Source organism: Crocuta crocuta, unplaced genomic scaffold, assembly GCF_008692635.1.
Source record: "Crocuta crocuta isolate KB4526 unplaced genomic scaffold, BGI_CrCroc_1.0 scaffold237, whole genome shotgun sequence".
NCBI classification, from domain to species: Eukaryota; Metazoa; Chordata; class Mammalia; order Carnivora; family Hyaenidae; genus Crocuta; species Crocuta crocuta.
Genome location: NW_027531914.1, coordinates 747,269 through 763,982, shown reverse-complemented (window position 1 = coordinate 763,982; position 16,714 = coordinate 747,269). Strand labels below are relative to the sequence as shown.

At 39.0% G+C, this 16,714-nt stretch overlaps 1 protein-coding gene across 1 annotated transcript in view; it reads left to right on the top strand.

Annotated features, from left to right (window-relative positions):
- Positions 1–16,714, top strand: part of RASGEF1B (RasGEF domain family member 1B) — a 433,337-nt gene that overhangs the window by 74,436 nt on the left and 342,187 nt on the right. Inside the window, exon 2 of the mRNA XM_077774800.1 lies at positions 6,980–7,033. The gene's annotated coding sequence lies outside the window, so the exon portion shown is untranslated. The remainder of the gene's footprint in view (positions 1–6,979; positions 7,034–16,714) is intronic.

Here is a 16,714-nt window from a genome sequence, read left to right as displayed (position 1 = left end):
AGTAGCAGTTGAATGAGATGGCTGTAAACTATTCCGTGAAATTCAATAAAGCTGCACTGAGCTTGATTCTTGTTTTGGCCCCTTCTGAATATCAAGTGTTGTCTTCCCTCAAACAGTCTTTAGTTTTCCTCACATGAACACTTACCTATTAATGAGTCTGGGCTCCACCCCTGAGATGCTTTGCCAGGTCTCAGAAAAGCTATGCACCCTATTGTACACCCTGTATTTTCCCGTCATGTCCCTGGATTTCAGCTATGCTGTGGTTGTCGTGACAGACAGGTGGTCAGTAGTTACTTGGTTGAAGTGAACACCAGAGCTATAAACTTAATTAAGCTGGAGGAGGGAAGGTGGTGAGGAAAACATTAGGGAAATCATGGTGCTATTGTGTTGATCCACAAGAGCAGAGGCACATGGAAGGTGTTTAATAAGTATTGAATGAATGAATGAGGAATGAATTTCGTGTTTTGGGAGCTAACCTGCCTATTTAACTTAAGAGCATCTATCTTATCCCAAATGAACAGACATTATGCCTTGATTGAATGAACTATTAGATATGTTTAGTTTTAAATGCAGACATAAATAGATTTGATCTTTCCATGGTTCGAATTTCCTCCCATCAGCTTTCCCTTAATTATCCACAAGTGTTCCAAACCTTCATTAGCTAAATAGGATGCAGATGATGGTCATTAGTCTGGGATATAAATCCTGCTGGCACATTCAATGGCTTTTCACTCGGTTAATTGAAATTTTCAGTATTCATGGACTACAAGAAAACACTGTAATTTTATCATTTATTCAGGGGTATAATTTTTTTTCCTTTAGCTGGTTGTGTTTTATAATTATGCACTTAAAAAAAATATGAATGCCACACTTTTCCTGGGGGCATGCCAGTATTTTCAGTATACATGTATCAATACTAGATTACTAAAGCATGAAGACCAAATGGAAATTATACTTTGTCTAAAAATCCTAAAATTGGCCGACTATAATGTCTAAGAAAGCATCCAAGCAGTGTGTACTTTGGGGACCCATCAATTCATGTGTAAATGACTTCCAAATTGTTAGCAATATGAGTAGGTCTAGTCCTGACATCTATCAGTAAGGAGTCATCCAGTGTGTCTGTGTGGTACAAATGGCAGGTTTCAAATGGAGATGCTTTATGCAAGCATCATTCCTTTAAATGGCGCTTAGCTTTCAACTGTTTTTGACCATTTATCAAAACTAGCTGGCCTGTTTTGTAGTGTCTGGCTGAGTGGGAAACACACATAAACACACATAAAGGAACAACTGGTGCTTGGAATATTTTGTAACATTACCATCTATTTCAGAAGTTCAGTTTCTGAGTTGCTTAATTTTTATAATCTGATACTTAGGCCATCCTCTTGCATCTGACTTTGTTCTAGTTTAATCAAGTTGGCGTCATATGTTTGCTGTTTTCAAAATATAAATCTTAGTTATAGACATTACATGGCAGAAATTGGCTCAGGAGCGTTAGAGTGTGTCTGTTTCTGTTTCTCTTTCTAAACCTACTTTGGTGGGACTGAGACAACATTGTAATAACTCTCAGAGGTAAACTCTCTCCTAAAAAGGGGTGTTAGAACATAATGGAGTCTCTTTTCAGTGCTCATTTTGCAAACCGGAGACTCCCACCAGTAAGAATGGGGTGAGCAAGCTGCCTTTCCCGAGTCTGTTTTTGTAGCCTGGACTGGATGAGCCTTCAATTGCTGATTCTCCATTTGGGCTCTTGGACCGAGACCTCATCAGTGCCAGTTTTCCATCACAAGTCACTCTTCCTTCTGGGTTGCTTTTGCCTTTCTGCCGATTTGTGATATTTCTATAAATGGTCGTTAATGTTAATTTAAGGAAGACATGTTGAGCCCCCTCAGTCTTCTAAATTGACCATTATTTAATATGTCTCAAAATCAGATGTAGAGACATTTTATAAAATGTTATGTCATGCTTTTGTGGATCACCTGTAAAGCTCTCTCTACCTCTGTAGGTAATCAAGAACTGACCATGTTATTCAGTCAAATGTTCTTTCCTCAGAGGATGGAGGGAAGAAGTAGGCAGTATACTTATTGATTTCTATTGATATTATCAGGCACATTTTCTTTAAATTAGCCAGGGTTCTTAAGACCTAAAAAAACATGAATATGGGTTTCCTCATTTCATGATGAAGAATTCAAGAACTTATAGCTAGCCATCCATCTTAAGATCACAAGAAGGTCTTTTAAGAAGGGATACTAGAATTAAGTGCCTAGACTCCTGAGCAAGTGGCCCATTGGTTTATCTGTCTAGCGATTCTATTATAAAAGATCAGCAAACTTCTAAATTCTAATAAGGGATCATGTTCAACTAGAGTAAGTCAGTCACAACCAGTATCTGCCCTTGGCAAAGTGTGTCAAAGTAAAGTATATTATAGTGGACACCACAGAGCTCTGTACAGATGTCCCTGTTGCTAGGGGAGCAGCTGGCTGACTACTCTCAGCTGTCAGCCCTCTCAGGAAATTGCGCTGGGCTGAAAATAGTCATCTTGTCCGGGGTCATGCCTCCTTTCCAGGGCAGCTCTTAGCTCTGCCCAAGCTGGGGACCAGTCTACCCCATTTCAGGAGTCGCCGTTTGGTGGACTGAAACCTCTGTTGAGTTTGTACCAGGACCTAACTTCATCCTCCACTTGGCCCCACACCCTTCACTTTCCTTCCGCAAGTGGAAGCATCCTCTAAATAAACCTCCTGTGTGCTAATCTCCATCTCACAGCCTGCTTTTTAGGGAGCCTGATGTGACCATGTTTTTAGGTCTTATCCCAACACAATGAGGGTCCAATGTCCTCATTACATAAGTCTTCATTTCTCTCCTATCGAAATCTGCTTTTGAAATTTATAGAAAACTTAAAATAAAAACCCGATAGTCAAAAATCTGCTTGTAAGAAAGAATCTAATGAACCCATTCCCTCTAAGGTATAACAGACCAACAATTATAATATGTGAAAATTTCAATTTCCCTCTTTGCATTGACTCTTACACCCTCTCATCCCTTGAGAGTTTGTCTATGATGATCCAAAGCCTGACTGGAAAAACAGAGCTCTAATAAGTGAGATTTCAGGTATCCGTATATAAATGGATAACAGTAGGACCTCATCTTTCTAGATTCATTTGGCAAATTGCTACAACTTCTGCGTATAATACTGTTCACCCCATGCTGGCCACCTTGCCAACGGGGTTAGAAGTCAGTGCTCTAAAAAGTCGTTGTGCACCATTGTGCTTGTGCTCCTGTGATAAACGCAGCACCATGCACGCTTTGGTGGAGGAGACTCATTAGGGGTTTCCTCTTTAGTACAAAAATATTGATGCAGTAGTCAAGAAGGTCACTGTGTGGGTAAGTCACCATGTTTTGAGCCTTTCATTTCCAGTAATTAAAGTGAACATGTTATTGGAAGGTTTAGAAAGCCCACCCAAAGTCATTTACAATAGCTGTAATTAGGAAACTGGAATGCCAGTTAAAGTCTTTAGACGGGAACAAAATGAGACCAACCGAGCGTATAAGTAAAATCCCCTTAGAAAATGGCCAAATTAAGGATACAGACTCTCATTGACCCGTGCCCTACGTCTTCCATACTCATTCCAGGTACTGAGATTTCACTGTACATTTGTTCTTTAGCTCAAGTGGTTCCTTTCTATAAATGTAACATTTAGAGCTACTTGTATTATTTTTTTTTTTAGTAAAGCCAGTCTCACCCATCTCTGACTCTCATTTCTCCTCCAAACATGATTCTCAGGTCACCTGAGACTATTCTTGAAGGTTGAATGGCATTGTTTAATTTTGAAGATCATTTCCCCTGGGGCTAATGTACTAATGTCTGAATTCTTAGACTTGTTCCTTAATTTATTCTCCCCAGTGGTATATCTTAAACTTACTTAAAAATGCATTTAGAGTGTCTCAAGTTGCCCCCACATGGAATCTTCAGTAGCTAGAATTTGACTTCTCCAGATTTTGACCATTAAACTTCTGTTTCCTGGAAAAAAGTTACCCTAGCCAGGAGTCAGGGTCATTTCAATGACTAGCTATCTTTGAGTTTAGACCACTGCTTCTCAACTAGCGGTGAATTTGCCCCCTCCAGGGGACACCTGGAAATGTCTGGAGACATTTTTTGGTTGGTCATGACTGAGGTTGGGGGGATGTGCTACTGAAATCTGGTGGGTAGAGGCCAGGGACGCTGCATAGCACAGAGTGCCGCCACCTTCACAACAAAGAATTATCCAGCCCAAAATTTTCATAGGCCTGACATTGAAAAATCAATAGCCAAACCAAGTGGACAATAGACAATAGAAATATACAAAATAGAACATGTATTTTACAACTATTTGGGAGTCTTTTAGCTCTTTTTCTCCTCTCTCCCTAGGTTTAACTTTGTAATGTTTTTATACGTGAGGCTGCTTTTCCAACACTGTGCTTCCAAAATAGTGTTTGGGATGGGGACTGCAATTTCACCTGCATCCATCAGGTGCATATTTATTGGATACCTTGTTTTGTGGCAGGCACTGGGCTAGGTAATGGGGCTATAGCAATGACCAAGTCTTGTTGGGTCTTTACTTTCCAGGATCAGGCATCTGAGAGTGGATATTGGGCCCTCTCTCATAACGCAGTGCTCATGTATACAAATACATAAAAATGAAGGAGGATCATTATGAAGGCATTTGATGGGAAGATTACAGGTGGAGTGGTTCAGTGTAGCATGTTGAGAGCTATCTGTTTCTTTGGCTTTTCTCTCTCTCCTTACTGGCTCAATCTTTGAATGGCAAGCAAGAATCTTCCCATCCACAAGGAATACAGAAACAAGAGGAGCTAAAATACATCTGTTAGCACAAAGGACAAGATGGCATGGAGCTTCCAGGGTATATCCAGTCCTGTTAACATGGGCTGCTATTTGTCAGGGTGGAAATTAGGTCAGTGGGTTTAATTATGGTAAGAGGAATGAGTCACATGCCCTCATTCTCTTTGAGCAAAGATGGCTGTTTCTTTTTATGGGAGCCAGTTTTTGTCTTTTTCTTAATCATTCTGTTGTGTCTGTTTTTGTGAACTTTCTTCTTGTCCTTCTTTTTTGACTTTTGCTTTTCCTCTTCTACCACTAAAATTCTTCCCTTCTTTTCTTTTTCCACTTTTAATTCAAACTTTCTAGATGACTTTGTATACCTTCCCTCACAAACAAAATAAAAACACAAAAACTTCCAGGAAACCATGTATCAAGATCACACCAGTCTGAAATTTGAACTTATTTTTTTCATTAAAGATGGATGCTTTTTTGTATATGTATCCACATCTGTGTTTTCTATCCTTTAATGCTGCACATTATTTGGGCCAGAGTACATGCTGGCTCGGATCTTAATTATCTTTAGGGCTTGTCCCAAAACAAAGCGAAATCATAGGTGAGGTGGGAGATATTTTTATGTTATGTAAGGAAAGAATGTGATAAAGTTTATGTATATTGGATCTTTAAGCCATACCAAAGTCCTTATTTGTTTTACATTTCTTTTTTCTTTGACTCCTCAACCAATATTAAATGATCCGTGTAAATATGTATACGTGTGTATACATATGTATATACATTCACATGTATATCTATATGAATGTTTACTGCAGCATAATTTGTAACAGCAAACAAAAGTAAACAAAAACAACAATAAAAGAACCAAAACCTGGAAATTACCAAATATACATCCATAAAAGAAAGCATACATAAATATGGCATATCTCAATTATGGAATGTGATGAGGCTATTGAGAAGAATGAACCAATCTATATGGACTGACCTGGAAAGGTGATGATATTATCTTCTTTTATTTATTTTTATTTGTAATATGAGAGTGAGAAATATGTGAGTGAGAAAGGGGCAGAAGGAGAAAATCTTAAGCAGGCTCCATACTCAGTGTGGAGCTCAACACGGAGCTCAATTCCACGATCCTGGGATCATGGCCTGAGCTGAAATCAAGAGTCGGTCATTCAACCGACTGAGCTAACCAGGTGCCCCGTTGATACTATTATACTCTTAAGTAGGATGATATGATCTCAAGAAAGAAAGACATCTCTATATGTGTACATGTAACATAATACAGATAAATAATATGTAATTTGTGTAATTATATATAATGTAATGTGTATTTGGATAAACAGAAAGTGTGAAAAGATGAAGACAAATTTTTATTATTGAATACCTCAAGAGAACAGGTTTGAAAGGAGATGGATTCATTATGAATGTATATTTTGTAATTAAAGAAAAAGGAGAAAGGTTTACTGAAACATATTTCAGTACCATTATGTGGTACTATCTTCACAGGATAGTCCAAAAGGAGCAAGCTTGCATGTAAATCCCAACTGGTTATGCTAAAGTGCATTTTTAGTGGCTCATGAGGCCAGAAAGATAAAAACACATATAGCTAAAAAAGTAGATCACGGGGAGAACAAACGTGCTGAAGAAAGTAGAGACGAGATAGCAAGAGCTGGTACTGCTGTGCAGATTCTCAAATCTCTTAAATGGGGAGAAGCTCATCCCTCAAGCTCATAATAGGTTTCCTCTGAAAGATTTGGCCTTTGACATTTTGCACATATCTCTTTAAGATAGAGAGAGTACCATATGTGCTTGGTAAGGTGGGTTCTAGAGTCAGACTTCTTGGCTTTGATTCCTCACCTTTTCCCAAGGTATGTGATTTTTTGACAATTAACCAAATTGTGCTGTGGCTACCTGGCTTGTGAAATAAAGGTAAGTAAGAGTCTTATCTCATCCTACTGTTGTCGGCCCATAATGAATGTTCCGACTTGGGTAAAGTGGCAGTGGAGCAGTGAAGGCCAGGCATTTTTTAAAATCCAGAGAACCCAATGGGGTCATAAGAAGTGGGGCCCACCATGGATTGCAAATGAATAGGGCAGGGTCAGTATCATTACACTTTGATGATTCTAATGTGTCACCCACTTTCCTGTTTTGTAGACCACCATTTTCAGCACATTGGCCAGCGAAAAGTCCTTATCTGACTGTAAAAAGGTAAGTTGGCCTCTGAGCCTTCTAACCTGCTCTCAGAGTAACTAAAAAGCCTTTCGAGTTGATGACATTCAGTGGAAAAGCTATGGGATCAATAAGAATGTTCTGGTGACATGTTGTAGCTCTCTTTCTTTGGAGATGGCAATTTGTATGGTTCTCTTTAAGGATGTGGAAAACTTTGTTATCACTTGACAGCATTTTGTTATAATGCAGCCCTGACTGGATATATTTCTATCTTGCTGTTATTTGACATTTTATTCTGCAAGATGAGCATCAAGGGAGTCCAGGACAAGCTGCATTGCCGGCATCTATATCTTCGTTGCCAAATTTAAATGTAATAAACATAAACTCAACACAGTATAAAAATGATTTTGTATTTTGAGAGCTGATCATATAGCATAAAAATCTGGTTTGGATTCACCACAGTCAAGTTTGAGAAGCTGTCATGCTTTGCAAAAGGATTAGCTTTGCTAGCATCTGATGGAGAACGTTCCTGTAATGGATCATGTCTGGAGACTGCCTGCTATAGCAGTAGCAGCGTGTCTAATTCCTGACCTTTGCAGGCCAGGGGGCACTTTTATCTGCCTCTTTAATCTCAGGTTTAACTAGATCTTCTCTTTCTTGAGGGGAAAGAAGCGATTTCACAGTCTGAACAACTCAAATAAATTCTTTGACACTATCTATTCATATGGAAAGCCAGGTGCATAACGAGTTGACCTGTGCCTCATATATTAGTAACTTGGCATTTCTTAGGGTTTTATACCATGACATTGTTTTGCTGTGCTGTTTCCACTTATGAATTTACTCGATATGGAAATAAGTATCTGGGATATTCATCTTTACAGGCGATGTGAGGATCCACTATTCTGAACGCCATCCATTTCATTATCTTGAGAGTTATTTGTTGCCTATTAAATCTCTATCTTGATTGACTTCTGCTGTGTTTGTCTTGGTCTGGGCTGTTGAGAGTAAGGTCCATGTCATATTCTTAACATTATAGATCCTAGAAAATGAAGGGACTTCAGGGATTCTCTAGTCTCACTTTTCTCCCAGAGTGGGACTCCCATTGATATCATATGAAGGTGGACTTAGCCTCTACCTCAGTACTCTGTTGACAGGGAACCCAATGACTCTGACCGTTCACTTGTGAGACAAATCAGGCTATTAGAGGTTTCTTCATTATACTGAGCCAGTATCTGTCTCCTTTTGATTTCTGACCAAGTTTTAAAGTATGAAGCCAGTTAACATGCCTTCTTCTGAATCTTCTCTTCAGCTCACCCATGGGCTAATGATTTTCCTTCTTTATTTCTAGAAGAATATTGTTGTAATTTATTTTCAAAATCATGGGCTTCTAGGAGCTGTCTATCTGGTTTCAAAACTTGGCTCTGCCACTTACTACTTATGTGGCCATGGGTTAGTTACACAAGCTATCTGTGCCTCACTTTTATCATCTGTAGAATGGGGATAATAATTATACCTACTTCATATGATAGATGAGTAATATACGTAAAGTGCTTTGAACAGTACTCAACATGTAATCAGTGCTCTATTAGGCATTATTGTTATTATTATTATTATTATTATTATTTCTAGACCAGGTTATCCTTTGTTATTTTGCATACTCTTTGTTACTAATGTCAAAAATTTTGTATTGTTCTTCAGTTGTGGTCAGTTTGGCAAAAACTCTTTGAGACTTCACTCTTCATTCAGAAGCTTTATTTACATACTTGCCAGTGCATCATGAGACATGGGCTACAATGCAAGAACGAGCTGTAGGCTTTCTTCAGTGTAGCACTAATAGTCTAGTACCACAGCGTAAGATGGCATCAGTTTCTATTTATCAGCCATGTCCCTCTGTGGGCCTTGTGAAGTGTGAAGACCTTGCACATGCTCTTAAGATGTTTTCACATGAACTACCGTTAAAACATGACTCTCTTTTATATTTATATAATTGAGTCTTTGAGTATGAATATAGGCTGTTATGTTTATTTTATTCATTTTTACAATTCTGATCAATCCAGATAATTAAATAATCCAGTTCTGTTATCCAACCTATGTATTACCTCTCTCAGTCCTGTGTCATGCACAAAGTAGCATAGTCAGTCTCTGCGACTCCACTTTAATTCATCCAGGCAGTTGGTTACCAAGTGTTCACCTAGCATCTGCTAAGTGACTTAAACGAATATCATGTTGAACAAGTCACGTGTGATCTTTTCCCTTATAGAACGTATAGGTAGTTGTTGGACAGGTAAAATTGTGATGGATGACAGGATTCTTTTTTTCAGTTGGAAGGTTACAAGGTCTTATACGAAGAGAACCTAACTGAATCTAGGAGTCAGGGAAAACTTTCCTGAAGAAGTGGCCTTCATGCAGATACCCAAAGAATAAATGGGATTTGGCCACATAAAGACAAAGTACAAGCAGAGAAATAGCAAGTGTGAAAGTCTGGAGGTGAGAAGCGGAGAACTATAAAATGTTCAGAATATCTGAACATTACAACTTGAAATTGAGAATGGTACACAGTGAGACAAAAAAAACAAAAACAAAAACAAAAAAACCTGATCATGGAGGGCCTTGTAAACCCACAGTTTGGATTTATTTTAAGAGTAACAAATTTTTAAAAGACTTTGGACTTGGGAGGGTAGGTGTATGTGATTGATATGATTTTTACTTTATTTTTTAAATGTTTATTTATTTTTGAGAGAGAGAATGAGAGAAAGAGAGAGTGAGCAGGGGAGGGGCAGAGAGAGAGGGAAAGAGAGAATCCTAAGCAAGCTCTGTGCTCTCAATATAGATCCGATGCAGGCCTCGATCTCACAAAGTGTGAGATCAGGAACTGAGCCAAAATCAAGGGTCAGATGCTTAACTAACTGGGCCACCCATGTGCCCTGATGTGATTTTTATTTTAAGATCATTTGGCTGCTGAAGGACAGAAGGAGCAAGATTTCAGATATGAAGTCTAAGTATAAGGTTATAATCTAGGCAAGAGATGATAGTGGGTAGGGTCAGAATATGAGGATCAATAGACATTTGAGTGATAAAATCAACAGGATATAATAGTTTTAGATAGTAGAGGAAATAGCTAAGGATGATTTCTTGATTTCTGACATGGGTAATGGCCAAATGACAATGCCATTTTCTTAGGTAATAGGGTCAGAGAGGAAGTTGGTCAGTTCAGATTGGTATATGTCAGGTTTGTGGTGTTTGTAAGATCTTCCAGCAAAGATGACCAGCAGCCATCTGGGTATGTTGATTTATAATTCAGGAAAGCATTTTAGGATAGAAATATGAATATAGGAGGAATATGCGTATATAGAATGACTGACAGAGTAGGAATGGAGAGGCATTCCCTGCTATTTTCCCTGCTATTTTAAGCAGGACGCATCCCTCCATCTATCTAAGGTTAATGCTGTGCCTTAGCACCTCCTTGTCGTTCAACTGTCTTCTTCCTAGCACTTAACCATGCTTGCTCAAATCTATCCCATCTGAAGAGAAACTTCCTCAACCCAATAACTCCCCACTAATTCCTCGCCTCTTTCCCTACTTTTGCACCACTTTCTTTTAAAGAAGACCGTTCTACCATTTTTATCTCCTTCTTAAACCCACTGCAACCTGGCTTCTACACCCATCAGTTGGCAATAACACCAACAAGGACCTAGGATATTGATAAACCCAGGGGATGCTTTTCAGTCCTTATTTTACTTAACCTCCCAGCAACAGTTCTTATACTAGTGACTACCTCATTTTTAATGGCTTTCTATTTTTATTGATTTGATTTATGTGCCATCACATGTTTTTCTGATTTTTTTTTCCAGCTTCTCTAGCCCTATCTTCTCATTTTACTGCATGCAGGAAATAGATTTCTCCAAGCCCTTACATACCAATGCTCCTAGATTCCTGTAAACATTCTTCATTTCTACTTCGCATATTCCCTAGGCAATCTTGGAGAGACCTCTCACAGTATCATTTCCTTTTCAAAGACTTTCTTGGTTTTACAGGAAAGATGAGTGGTTTTACCTTCGGAGTTTATAAAATTTTGTACTTACACCAAAGTATAACACCTAACAACAACCACAAAGCTTGTCACATGTTTACCATATTCTTGACCTTATGAGAAGTGCTTTACATGGATTCTCTCATTTGATTTTTATAACAGCCCTCTGAAGTAGATAAACGTATTACTATCATTTACAGATAAAGAATTTCAAGCCTATTTACATTAAAGATCTTGCATGAGGATATTCCAGGAGTGGGTGCTAGAGCCAGGATGTGAATCCGGGCAGTCTAGTGCCAGAACCATCGCTTTAGTGTTTTGCTACTTCCTTTGGCCATTGGATTCTAAATACTTATCTATGGATTCAGCTTCCCTCTAAACTATCCTATCTTAGAGGAGAGGAACAATAGCTGATTCTGTTAGGACTAATAATAATCCATCGGTAGTAAGAACTAATAAAGTTTTATTGAATGAATGGATTTGCTGAATATATGATTGTCAATTAATGTAATATCCTGGGACTGTTTTGTTAAAAAAAAAAAAAAGCAGTTTCCCCCCCCCCTTTTCCTAGGAGTTGAGAAAAGAATACTTACATTCAGGATTTATTTTTGAGGCAATTTCAGCACTAAAATAAGGTGTTAGTGGATAGCTGGGCAGCAGTATGTGAATTGAAGTGTTTAGTGAAAAATAGCAAATATCCTACTTCCTAAATACTACCTAATCGAGTTGTAAGAATCCTTGTTCTTATTTTCAGCCAAAGACCAGTTCACTCTTTAATTTGGAAAACATAAAAGCATTTAGGGGAGATATATATAGATATAGATAGAGATAGAGATAGAGATAGATATATAAATCCATCCATTCATTCATGATTATTTATTGAGTGCCTCCTATTGCAAGGCTGTTGTTATTGTTAAACATGTTATAGAGGAGAAATGAATATACCAAGATATGAAGAGATTTATTCTAGGGCACGCATTAAGTCAAAGCAGACTCTTACAAGATAGGTGTGATTTATATCTTCTGATTTCTTTCTTCTATAACCTCTCCATCCCACACTATTTAACTAAAGTAGACACATGGGGGCATGACACATGGGGGGTAGAGAATGGGCCTCAAGCATGTTCTATGTCTCCTGCTACTTGTTCTATGTTCATTGATATTTATATCTTTGTGTCTTGATACTTTTAAATCTCTCCGTGCAAGGTATTTGGACCCAGATATGTAGACTCAGCTAATTTTGTATAGGGACATTCTGCCACTGGACTATTGAACTTCCAATACTTTCAAATAATGGGAAAAACACATATCTTCACCCCTTCTCAGAGGCTTTTGGCTCTGACCCTGACTCCCACCCCCAGCGTACAGGTCAGAGATAGGTTAGGGGTGATGGACAGGTGAGGATGATGGATGGGGTAAGGAAGGGATAAAATGAATCCCAAGGAAGAGTCAAAGGTTAGAAATTTCCATTCACAAATTACTTGGAAATGAAATGTAGAGGTTTTCCAGTTTGGTATCAAAATGACCTGCTTTATCCTGGTGTAACTTTTATCTGTATATGGTAATCTAGAATCCCAGCCACAATCCTCGTCTATAATAACCAAATAGGATCCTCTGATTAGAGAGTTTATTTTAAAAATTCAGTACCATTTTGATGGTGTATTGTACCATAGGTGGGGTAGGGCTCCATTTCTCTCTCTCCCTCTGTTCTCTCTCTCTGGACTTCTGATATCTTAACCCATATCAATGTCAACTATTTTAAAAAATAGTATATTTAGGAAATGTATCCTTATCATATAAGAAAATGTTTTTAGAATAAGTGGGAACCTGAAGGAAACCTATATATTGGTGGTAATAATTTGTGGGATTATTTGCAGTTGTACTGACTGTGCTAACTATTCTACGACCCTTGACTTTGACTTGGGCCCATCCAGTATTACTAATGATGTGTGAATGTGCAGAGCATGTACCCATATTGTCTCTTAGTCCACTGTGTGATATTTTTATTTTTAATAGACGTAAGTGATGCTTCTCTCACATAGGCAAGGTAATTATCCTTCAGGAAGAGATGATTAAGAACATATAACATATGTTGGAAAATTCAAGTTTTTCATCAATGTTGATAAATAGGTCTTTTGGGTCAACACTGCCCAAGATAGTAATATCAGTAGTTAAGATATTTACTCACAGTTGGTTCCTCAGCCTTTTGAAACTACATTGTATCTGGCTTCCTCTTAAAAAGACCAAGACTTAATGTTTAGACAGTGTTCATTGACCTCCACAAAGCTGGCCACCAGAGTCTCAGCTTCCTGGCAGAATTTCTGGGCTGGTAGGTCATGGTGGCTTCTTCCCATGCCCCTGAGAAAGGGCATAAGACAAAATCAACGCTGTCAGCATCAAGGAAATTCCTCTGTCCTCCCCTCTCCACCTCCTAAAAGACAGAATCCCATGTTCTGGAGCAGTCACAGTGAAGGGTACCATTTCAAGTGAATTTAAATGCTATTTACTTAAAAAAATTTTTTTAATGTTTATTTTTGAGAGAGAGCAGGAGAGACAGAGTTCAAGTAGGGGCAGGGCAGAGAGAGAGGGAGACACAGAATCTGAAGCAGACTCTATGCTTCGAGCTGTCAGCACAGAGCCCGACATGGGGCTTGAACCCACAAACCACGAGATTATTACCTGAACCGAGGTCGGATGCTTAATTGGCTGAGCCACCCAGGCACCCGTTTACTTTTTCAGTAGATTTTTTTTGGAAGCTAGGAAGGTTCATTTTTGGAACAGTGCTGTTTTTGCTGACTTGATGCAGTGCTCTCTGCAGGGTAAAGGATGATATATGAACATTTGCACAGTTCTATCCCTTTTTCAATATGCCAACACAAGCCACTAATTTGTGGAAAGTACAGTTGTATCTCCTTGAACATAGGGGAAGCACTTTACTGCTTCCACCTTTCTTGCCTCCTTGCCTCTCCCCAGCTTTACTCTCCTAGCAAAGATACCGTTGTTAGCACTCATTTGCAATATTTGGGATATGATAGGTGATTCTGGATTCCATGCATTCTTTTTTGATTTCTTATCTGACTTTGGTTTTTATTGTTGCATTTTTCCAGTACCACTCTTCTGAGATGCAACGCGGTGCAGGGGTTAAGAACACAGGCTCTGGGGACCAATTTCTGTAACTGGAATCCCAGATCTATCATCCATCAGCTCTATAACTCTGCCCACAGTTACTCAGCCTCTCTGCACCTCACTTGTCTTATATGTAAAATGAGACAAATCATGGCATAAGCCTGTAGAATTGTTGTAAGGATTGAATAGGTAGATCCATGTAAAATTCTTAAAACAGTGTCTCAGTATGAAATGTTCATTATTCCACCCCTGTGCTTGCAGAGACTAATTGGAGCCTTGGTATTTTGAGTCTCTTTATCTTTTTGCTCTAAAATAGCAGCAACATCAGGGAAGGTACATCAATAGACTTGGGCTAAAATGCACATTTGCAAAAATGTAAACTAGTTGCTCTGGAGAAATACCCTTGTATGGGTCTCTAATTCTTAGTTATTCTAATTCTTAATAATGAGAATGCACTCAAGTTCAATGTTATTATGGGTTTCAACTCTGTAGGAGCAAAGCATTTCTTAATAAATGAAACATAAAGCCTTCCTAATAGTACAGTGAATACATTTTTCTGTATCTCCAGAGTCTTTCACAATTTTGAGTCCATAGTAGACATTTAATAGTGTTTGTAAATTCATAAACTTGGCATAGTATCATTCCACCAAAAGCCCCCAACAGAAGGCTCAAGGTGGAAAAGAAAAGAATGGAGGGAACCCACTCTTGGTATGTCCTCTTATGCTAGCTGCTAGAACATTCACAGGTAGGTAAACATCCCTTAACACTTGCTTGGAGGTACAGAATAAAATATAAAATATCCCTGTCCCTCAAATAAATATAGATCTATTTCCTTTTCGAAATGTCAATATATGAGCTCCTTTTGACCACTAGCCTATATTTGTCTCCTCTTTGCAGATATGATGCACACCAGGCATTTTTGCAACCATAATTTCTAGCCTGTGCATCTCAATAACTTTCACAGATTTCTTTATCTTTTTTATTTCTTTTTATTTTTCATTTTCCTCATTTCTCTATTGAGCTTTCTCTGCTCCCATCCCCCTTACTTCCTTTTTTCTTTTCTTGGCCTAATGTATCAGGTAACAAGTTATATATATTATAAGCTGTGCCCATCTCCCCTACTCCCCATGGACACATCACGTTTATTTAAATCCTTTTTAGGCCCTGACTGAGAAGGTAGTTTGGGTTCACCTAGACCCACTTAATTTATTAATTAATATATATGAAAGTCTTTCATGATTATTTGGAGGTTAAAAGACAAATGAATCCCAGTTATGAATGAACTCATAGTTTAGAGGTTGGGCAATACTGGGATAAGTCACAACATTATAAGTTCTATAATGACTGTATAAACAAAATGCTTTGATAGCAGAGAAGAGGTTGTGATAACTTTCCCTGGGAGAGCCACTGATTTGGTCAGTCTTTCCCTCCCATTCTTCTCTCATCAGGACAACATCTAAATGCATTTCTGGGTTCTCTCTGCTTGGTGGCCAGAACTATGCTTTGAGTCAGGGGCTGGAGGGTGGTCTTCTCAAAGACTTGCTTACCCCATTGAAATTATTGGGGTAACTCTCCATTGTTGCTAACATTTTAAATATTGTTGTAGGAGTTCATGTGCTCTGTCTTGCTTCTGGGGTTAGCCTAAATTTAATGATCTTTAAAACCACAGACCATGCAGGCTTGTGGAACTGCCTACATATGTTGAAAAAAAAAATGCTGCTGCTGGTGTGGAATTGCAAGATAAGCAGAGAACCCAGTAAATGACTCAGTGGGTGTTGTCCCCAAGGGAGGGATAAAGAAAAGAGTGTACTGTTTTTTGGCAAAGGAAACTGGCACTTAACATGATTATTGCAACTCTGGGCACTTGGGTTTTCCCACTGGGGAGATCAAACTTGATAACAGCAGAGCTGCTCTTCCAAAGCAGAACCTTCGGGAGCTCCAGCCTCCAACTGAGATGTCAAATGGCCAATATCCCTGGCAAGAAGAGCGGTTTAATTAATTAGAGCCTTGAGCTGGCAGCTTGCCATAAAAGCTCCTGAACTTGGTTGCCTGTGAAAAGAACTGCAGAAGGCTGCTTCCAGGGACTCCCTGCTCCCCTAGAAGCCTGCCTCAAGTGTCCACCTGTCTCCGTGGGAAAGACAGGTGCCATGATGAGGGATCTGTTTCCGTTTGGTCTTCTTTATAGAGAAGTTCCTGGCAAAGTCTTTTCCTTTCCTGCAGTCCTAGAGGTGGGTGACCAAAAGCAAAATGTTGTTTGCAGTTTCTGTTTGGAGAGCCACAAAGGCATCTGAGTCAGCAGGTGTCCAATGAAAGGTTGCACTCTGGCTGAATCAGAGCTTGTGATCTTGCATTATGGAAACTGGACATCCTAAGGTTATTCGAGCAGGAAGAGGTCTTGAAGCTGGTCTAGTGTCATCAAGGTAATATGGCATTTTGAGAGACATCCCCCTGTTATCTCTTAAGGGGCTGTGAGACTCCGGTATCAAGAGCAGTGCTGCCTGATGTCCCAGAGGAAGCGTCCTGCAGCTTTGCGAGTGTTTTGTGTGCCTTCGTTGTGCCTCCAT